The sequence below is a fragment of the Labrus bergylta genome, chromosome 18 (assembly GCF_963930695.1).
Source record: "Labrus bergylta chromosome 18, fLabBer1.1, whole genome shotgun sequence".
NCBI classification, from domain to species: Eukaryota; Metazoa; Chordata; class Actinopteri; order Labriformes; family Labridae; genus Labrus; species Labrus bergylta.
The window spans coordinates 22408975-22418765 of NC_089212.1; positions in this window are offsets into that span (position 1 = coordinate 22408975).

Consider the following 9791-nt stretch of genomic DNA (forward strand, 5'->3'; position numbering starts at 1 on the left):
GCCTTTGCTTGCGTTTTATCCTCTTCCTTTTCATCTCATGAAAATACTTTCTTTTTTTTTCTCAGGGGATTTTTGAAGCCCCCCCCACCCCCTCCCCCCGACCTTTTTACTGAAAACATCTGACAAAGTACGCAAAGTAAGCAAAAGCAAAAGAGTGCATCACAGAGGGGGAGGGAGGGAGAGCTGTGTATAGAACATAACTCCTGCAAGCCTGGCATTGTGAAGCCTGTCAGCTCAAAGAAAAGAGGTGTATCACTGAACCTTTGCCTCGGGGCAAAGCTGTGATACAAATACACTCTGAAGTGCAGACGGGTGATTTCAGCGAGCTGCGTCAAATTCAGTGGCTCCCTTTGGTTCAACCACAAAACCACAAATTTCCCTACATTGGCATCATAAAGGGGAAATCGGTCCCAGCTATGTGAGACACTGGATGTTAGTTTAACCATAGTCATTGAAGGAAAAGCGGCTCAATTTGTGGTCTAAAGGGATTTATCTGTCCTATTTCACTTCTTACCACTCAGACTACTGAATGTATGGTGTGTCCTTGATGTGCAGGCTCACAGTGACACTTTGGTTTTATTCATTAACTCAGACAAACTCCTTTTGTGTCACAAGTATATCTTCTTCTTTTTTTTTTAGCAAATAACTCTGTCACACCAGAATGCACATGGACCACATTCAAGTTCTTGTGTTGCACTTCCACACACACATGAATACAGCCTTCAAAGTGGAAAGCTTAAAGGAGCGGTTATCAAACATGTTCCCAAAGTAAGAGGGCCCGCACCATCTGCAGAAATGAGCCATTCATTAAAGTCTCCATAGAGGAAAAAGCTTGAACACTCCCTCCTCATTCCACCAACTCTCAAGAAAAAAAACACCCACTTTTTTGTAAGGAAGCAAGGACACGCGACCAACTTGAAACAATAGAGCCACATAAATAGCTCCGCTGACCCAGTTTAACAGGCCCTCATTCTGTCATTGTTTCTGTTGCATGCCTGTTTGAACACATGTGAGGGAGAACACAGTGATGTCAGGAGATAACGATGGGTGTAAACAGTTTGCACGGACACTTGAAGGTGTGTATTTATTGCTATATATATATATATATATATATATATATATATATATATATATATATATATATATATATATGCAACATATGTGTGTCTGCATGCACTCATTTGTTGCATGCAAGTGCAAATAGGGGCTGATGTAATGCAGAGGCTTTCTGCATCCCAACAATACCCTCCTTCAGTCTCTTAGCGGCACCCCTAGTGAAGAAGCAGAGCCTTTGTGCGTCTGCCAGCCTTCCAGCATGGATTTTTTGTAAAACTTAACAAACTGGTTTGTGCACAGTGTGCAGGCAATGCACTGACATAGTGAAGAACACAAGTCCAAGAAAGGGAAGCAGGGTACGGAGAGGTGGAGGGATTGAGGATGACAGCAAAGGAAGGAAAGGAAGAGATAGAGAGAAACTGTGAGTGTGTCATCTATTGTTTTCCCTCCTTGTCTCCACCGTTTTCCTTCATAAACACCACATACCTGTCACGTCTCATAACAAATTACTCTCTAAGGCCACTGCGAACGGTGATTACACTCCTTTTTCCTGTGATAAATGCAAGCTCCCTCCTTATTTCCACCAGAATATCTCATTCGAGGGGGGGGGGAGAGAAAATTAGGTACAGATTTCGCTGTGACGCACACACGCAGCAGCAGCAGCAGCACAGAGAGGTCGTAAGCAGCATCTTCCAGTAAAGTTTGCAGCTGCCAGGATTTCCTCAGTGCTTCCCAGCAAATAATCCTGAAAAATATTCCTCTGCACTCTGTCTGTGTGTTGACTCAGCTCCACCAGTCCTGCTATCAATTTACTACCCCTGTCAAGCCAGTGAGGCCCCTGCTTACCGTAAAATACCCCCTCTTCTGGTCGACATGGATGACTGAAAATGGGAGGATTGGGGAGAGAGAGAGAGAGAGAGAGAAAAAGAGGGAGAGGGTTTTGATTAACTGTTTAAAGCAGGTCCTTAGTTTCCCCTCCTGGAATAAGCATATGAAGTGTCTGGAAGGGGGCGGAGCTTTTACTGAAAGTAATCTGACTCAAGAACAAGATTTTAATGCTGCAATAAGAGCTGTGACATTTAGTCTGTGACACCCTCTCCAGCATGCCTGTCATTGCCGTTGTTATGGCAACAAATAGTTTTCCACACTTTGTAACAGGTAGTCAAACTTGTTTGTGATTCATATTCATCACTGTGCATGCAGAATTACATAAAGACGCTCACGTCACAGTGTCAATGAGACATCAGCAATCACTTTTCCATGAATGAGTCCTTTTACCTGATGAATAACTTCCTGTAATCCATTTGATATCTGTCAACAGGATAAGTGGTTCTGTTGTTATACCACCCAGATAAAAACCTAGGAGGCATATAACTTGTTCAGACTTATAAAGCTTCTCTGTGCAAAGACTTTTTTCAAGGTTTGTGCAGCTCTCATAATGAGAATGTGTTTGGCCTCAAACACACCAAACTGTGTTCCTTAACCGCTCAGACTTCATGAAAATAATTGCAGCATTATGCGTCTCTTCTGCAGTTACGTACCTGAACAATAACATGCTGTGTTTTGTGCCACAGGTTCCTGCTACTCATTAAAAAAAGCTGCCACTTCTGTACCGACACGGACTGCGCACAAAAGAAACATTTTTAGTTGTCTGCAGTCTAATCAGCTCATATTCACATCAGGCTTTCTGTTTGTGCAGCTTTGGTCTCAAGGTGTGACGAAAGAGAACTGAAACAGTGTGCAGATTCAAGAGAATGAAAACCACGCAGTCAGAAGGCTCCGCATGTGTGCGTGGTGTCTGACATTTGGGTTTTATGACCCCTTGTGAAACACATGAGCTGTTCTGAGCCACAGATGTTAATAGACACTTAGCGCTAATAGACACCTGATGTTGGTTCACAAGCGGACAAATGAGTTTGCAGAAAAAAACTCTGCAGTTAACAAACTGAGGGCTTGTACATAGACTATATTGAACACAGGCTACTGTGGGTAAATAACCAAAGCCAAAACAAGAAAGTTGCAGAGTCTCTGTTTGTCTGTCCATTGTGCAGAAATGTCATCCTGACCCTTCTTCCTCTGTCTACAATAATAAACATGAAAAAGCCTAAATGTGGTCTAAAATGAACGTTCACTTGCAACCAGTGTTGTAGTATGCCCACTTATTTTTTAGTCTCCAGAGGGTATACCCACTTCTAAATCCCCTCTGATTCTCACCAATGATTGAATGACAATATCCGTGGTATGCTGCAATTTTTTTGATGGTGAAGGGAAAGGGAACTCTGTCTCTAACGGGCTCCTACGCATGAAAATTTCAGACAATTTTGAAGCCGAAATTTTCAACATTTTTTAATCCAAATATTTTTCATGAAAAGTTTCGAAATTTTTGAAGCCGAATTGTTTCCAGGATTTTTTTAGACATTTTTGAAGCTGAATTTTTTTCAGTACAATTTTCGAAATTTTTGAAGCCGAATTTTTTCCAGGAATTTTTTGACATTTTTAAAGCCAAATTTTTTTCATGAAAATTTTCCACATTATTGAAGCCGAAGGAGTCTTACATGTCACTGTTTATAACAGAGGAAGATTATAGTCTGCCGGACGGGCCACATAAAAAAAAGCGAGTATACCCACTTCTTTAGGCACCACTGCTTGCAACACAGTAGAAAACTATTAGAAGATAGAAAACAAATTAATTTTTGAAAATAGCTGTATGTGTTTTGGACGTCTGGGGCCCTCAGAGTTTGTGAAGTCAAAGTGGGGTCATGTGGTCACGAGCCAAAAAGGGTTGGAAACCACTGGAGAAGAGAGAGAGTTGCATTTTTGTTAAAGTAGGGATAGAAATATTTGACCACTGTGGCAACCATAATAAATTAGTGTTTCCTGTTGTAGAAACATAACCTCTATACTGTAGTTTTACAGGCCATAAATCTCAGGCTGAGTTAGCATGTGGAGCAAATTTTATTTCTTTTCTTCTGAGAATTTTGAAGAACATCTGAGCTTCTATTACATCTCAAAATAAAACTTACTGGAAAAGGCACACATGCATCTTCCACAGATATGTCAGTACTTTTATAATGAACTTCCTTACTAACAGCCTCACCCCCAGTTCACTATCTCTCATAGTGATTCACTGAACTCTGACCTCCTCTGCATCTGCTTCCTTTTGTAAACTTGTTTCCATAACAACCACCCCACAAAGAATGATGGGTGTTTTTTGTTTTTTTTGTCTATCTGTCTGAACGTGTTCATTGCTCATTCAGTGTCATTGTCTCTCTTCATGTCGACCTATTCTCCCTCCTCAGGGAATGTCACTTCTTGTTACCTCAGAAAAGAACTGTTTGGATTTGAAGCCTGCAGCGCTTTAGATTCTGAGGATATTTATATATAGCTGTTTTCCCGCATGCACAGAACTCAGCCATCAAGACACATCTTTCCGCCTCTTTTCCTGACAGTCCCAAAGTAAAATGTTGTGTGAAGTCGGGGTGAGCCGATGTGTCAACGCAGCAGGAAACATTCAGGAAAATTCAACTCAAGGGAGGGGTGACGTTTATATCACATGGCCTATGCGATCTTAGTGCACTTAATGAAGCTGCTTCATTCTCCTTTCTGTCCACCTGAAAGTTCTTGGTAGTATGAATATGGCCAAATAAATCACATAGTGTCTAACATGATGCCTTGCCTCCTGGCGTCCCCACGCAGCGGGGCTACCTGGTTGATACTCCTAGTAACATAAACCTGTCTCAAAGATTAAGCCATGCCAGTCTAAGTAAACACGTCCAGTACAATGAAACTGTGAATGGCTCATTAAATCAATTATGAGCCCCTTCCCACTTCCATTCAACAGAGTAAACTTCCCCTTCATGCGGGACATGTGAGATTAAGCAACTCAGGAACATTTCAGGGGCAGGCTGACCTGAAAGTTTCAGGAATGTATGTTTTAAAAACAGCTCCCGTAGTAGGTCAATATCACTGCTTATACCGATTAGTCATTAAAGGAACACATGGCTAAAGTTTATTTTTATTGATTGATGCAAGTCCAGACGTATTTCCACTCGTTTTAGGATTCACTTGAATGGCTACATGGCTTATTGCCACAATATATCTCAGAACTTTTGCAGCCCTCAAGATCACTCAGATCTGTCAGTGAGTTGCTTTTAACCACTCCAAAAACTAGGAGCGGAGGACCAGAGGGGACCGAGGTTATTCAGCAATTCATCCAAAACTCTGGAACGAGCTGCCCCAACATTGCATGTTTTTAAATCTTGTCTTAAAGGTCACATATTCTCCTCCTCTTCAACCAGTTTAAATAACTCTCAGAGCTCCCTAAAACATGTCTGTGAAGTTTCTTGATCTTAATCCACTCTGATCCTGTATTTGATCATGCCTATAAAACCCCCTATTTCAGCCCTGCTCAGAACAGGCTGTTTCTGTGTCTGTACCTTTAAATATATGAATGAGCTGTGTCTGACCACGCCCCCTCTCTGGAAGGGCTTGGGTGGCTTGGGCTTTCTCGCTCCATGCCCTATTGTTTACGGTGAGAAGGCCGACTCAAGAGGGCAGAACAAACACCTAGCTGTGGGAGTGTCACCCACCTGGGGGAGGGGTTACTGCCCTTTGTGATGTCATTAAGGGAAAATCTCCAAACGGCCTGTTTGAGCACACATTTTCTGAAAAGTGGAGCAGGCAAAAGACGGAGAGGATGGACTTTTCTCATAATTGGGGGGTTTGCAGACAGATTAGGGACACATATTAGAGTTAAGAAAAAACGGTGAAGTGTATTTCGCACAATATGTGACTTTTCTTTTGCATCTTAGCTTTTAACTGTGAAAGAGAGCGGTGTGTTGTGTCATTTTAAGTTGTATCTTGTTCTTATGTCGTCTTCTTTATTTTTATTATTTATTTGCAACCACTATTTTTTGTTGACTGTGAAGCACTTGGAAACTGCTGTTTCTTTAAATGTGCTCCATAAATAAAGCTGGATTTGATTGGACAGTGTTGTGGAAGAAAAAACATGAAGGGAGGAATTGAATCTTCAAAATGCTTAGGAAAATAAAGTTTCCTGGCATGACAAGAAGGTAAAAATAAAAATCAGAACTCAAGTGTGAATGTAAACCATGGCTTCAGTATTTATTTTTTATAATTTCAAACAGACCACACAATATTAAGAAAAATATTAAGTGCTGCACGTCATACAAAAGAAGCAGTTGTGCTGACTGTAGAAAAGGTCGGTATTAACTTTCCAAAAAAAAAAAAATCCAGAAAAAAGGTATAAATACAAAACAACCTATGTACAAATACCAGAAAAAAATAATGCTCATTTAAAAATAACTACACAAATTCTGAATTCACATATTTTCTAACCTACATTGTAAAAACTCACGCACCAACACACCCATTTCCCTTACTGTCAAATTCACACACAAACACACATTTTCAAGTTTTGTTAGGACAGGACACTTAGCTTATCTCTGCAGTGAAGAGGGAAAGCCAAAAAAAAACAACCTGAACTCGGGTGCATGTCCTTGAGGTTTGCACCAATACATGTGGACGAGCATTTATGGGCTTAAAATTCTCAAAGTAAAATCATAAACTCTTTAATTTTTTTTTCCCGTTGCCGTTAACAACAGAGTTCAATTAATTCAAAACATAAGGGGAAAATATCTCTATTCTATTTAAACCTTAATTACATGAATTCACTGCAACACGACGGCTGCATTCCACTTATTTTTGGGGGGTCATTTCCTCAGAAATACAATAGTAGTTTTACACTACAAAAACACACTACCTAATCAAGAATGAACAGGGAAGCACCTGGGCTTGAAATAAAGCTGCCAAACCAACAAGAGGAGATGTGGAGCTCTCGCTAAGTGGAGATTGTGTTTGTTCACAGAGGAATGAGCTCGTCTGGAATGCAGCATGCTAACAGCGCGTTCCCTGAGTAACAGCAGAGAGAGAGACATGCCCAGAAAAGTCTGAAGTCAACTAAGCAGACTACTTTATTTCTTTCTGATGCTTCTTACGGACTTTTATTAATGTGTGTGTCTGTGAGACACAACCACACACACCCAGACCTCCACTGGTGAGGGTGTGTGTGTGTGTGTGTGTGTGTGTGTGTGTGTGTGTGTGTGTGTGTGTGTGTGTGTGTGAAGTGACATTGATCAGCGTGGCGCTGTTCTCAAAGTTGAACGTCTTTCGACTGATAGCGTTTGAGTGCAGTGACTAAAAACAGCTGACACCGAGGGCGTTTTAGCGCCCAGGAAGCTGAACTACATTAGTTTTGTATTTCAGCTGGATGTCAGCGTGGTACTGTAATCTCTGTTCACTTTAAATCTAAGCCTGCTGTACGGGTTGTGCCTGTTAGTATTTATTTTCACATAATCATTCACTTGAATCATTTTGTGGATATATCATTTTAAATCTGTCGACCATCTAAGGGTCATTGGTTTAGGTCTGTGTGGATGTAACAGTTTGTGTAAGACTCTCATAGCAGCAGATCTATTTTTGGAGAGGAGCCGAGTGTATGTTGTGAGCTTAAATGACTTCAATGTAGATATCTGACAGTTTCAAGTGAAGGTAATGTCACCTCTCTAGCCTTTTAAAAGTCTTCCCAAATGGTAAAAGAATTTGTAGGCTGTACCAGCTAACAGAATATAACAGGACCGTTAACATGAAAAGTTTGTCAGCCATTTGTGTTCTGTTGCTGTTGTCTGACCTCGGCCCAATAAATTCTAAGATAAGCCACTGTCTGTTTCACCATTTCATCATTGGACATTTCCAGCAGAAACATCATGGCGTCATGATGTTCTTACATGCTTTTATATTTTGATATCTTTTTCTCTATATGGGTAATGTGCAATATATGTTGTGTTTTATACATGGGTCTGTACTTTTCTGTTGACATGTCGATGTGTTTTTCTATTGTTTTTATGGATTCTACTGTGAGGCCGCTGAATGTGTGCAGCACTTTGAGCCCAAGACAAATGTCTGAAGTTATAGTATTTACAGCTGCTCCTTTGAGCCCAAATCAACGCCACAGCGCTCTTCTTTTCATCATGTTGGACTTGAGACAGCGAGGCGTCAGTTTAAACACACCTGAAGCTGGTTGACCCGCTGTTAAAGAGATGCTAGTCTGTGCTCTGTTAATCATGTTACACCAAGCAAAGCCATTCCAGCATATAGAGCACCATTGTGACCCTCGCTCTGCCACTGTGGTCGGTAGGTTGAGCAAATTCACCCGCCACTGCAAAAAGACACCCGTATGTGACGAGTGCTGATTTCCAACCCTGTTTTATACACTTCTAGTTGTACAAATGTCCTAAAGGTTAAATACTAACATGTTAGTTTAATGTTTAAAGTTTAAGACTCAATGTCTTGTTATTGGCATTATTCAGGGCAGATCAGACGGACAAATCATGTTAGGATCAAAACAAACTTAGGTGCTGCATCAGGTACTTAGGCAGACAGGAAGGAAGAGAAAATCAAATGAAGGATCACATCAGGTAATGAGATGTGGACACTTGACCATCTCCGTCTTTCACATTTTTCCTGCTTGTGTCTCACCTGTTTGTTATTTTGTCCTCAGGTTGTTTTACCTGCATGAACGTCTTTTATTGTCCTCTGATCAATCTGGAGATCAGAAGATGAGTGATCGAGGGGACAAAGAGGAGGACAGAGCAGAGTCTCCTCTGTCCAGCTGTCTCTCTATGAAGAGTGACCGGTCTAAACGTCTTCCTCCACTCTTCAGTAATGAACCAGGACCCTCAGATCCACAGTAAGAGAACTTTTTTTAATCACCAAACTGTCAAACTAAAAAAAGAGTCCTGAACACCATAATGTGTTGATTTTCTTGTTTTTAATCATCAACCTGCACACAGTGATCATACAGAGAGAGTCACTGAACTCATAACAACATACTAAGGATTATATATATGTATTATATGTTTATAGATCAGATAATATGATTTCAGTATTGACTCTTTGGTTGTGTATCTAGTCGTCTTCTCTGTGATTCTGCAGGAAGAAGTCTTTTAAACTGATCCTGAAGTTTAGTGAGATCTGCTGTGATCGTTTTCTTTCAATCATTTTTTCTGTTGTGTCCACTCTTTGTTTGTCTTTTTTAATGTTTTCTAACATGACTACACAATGAGATCTTTTTTTTTTACTGAAAAACCGTAAAATCCGGTGTAAGATGCACTTTTAATACCTGTTTTTATTTCATCTTAAAAGTTGGCTGGGTCTTACTAATATACCAGTATAAAATGTTGACACATCACTGGGTGCGGCCGGACGCGATTAAAAAACGATCCCCATTCATTGGGCCTGATTTACTAAAGGTTTGTGTGTCTTAAAACGTGTTCAAACTTGATACCACCCACAAGAAATGTGTTAACTGATCTACTAACGGAGCGCAGTGAGGACTGCATCTTTCATATGAACAAAACAACACGCATTGACCATTTAGTACGTTTGACTTCATGAATATTCAATATGGGGCGTTTCTGCCCGAGAAAGGAGAAAATGCAAACAAGTTAAGTTAGTACACGCATTGTGATTTACCAAGCCTGACAAAAACTGAGGTGATTGTGACGGTGTCTGAATTTAACACCTTTGAAAAGAAGGTGCTAACCCAGGAGACCAGTGTTACACACAACAGACTGCTGTTATTGAAGTTAGGAGGAGACATAGGCACAACAAAAGAAGACATACAGATCATGTTATTCCCCACACATGTTAATAAG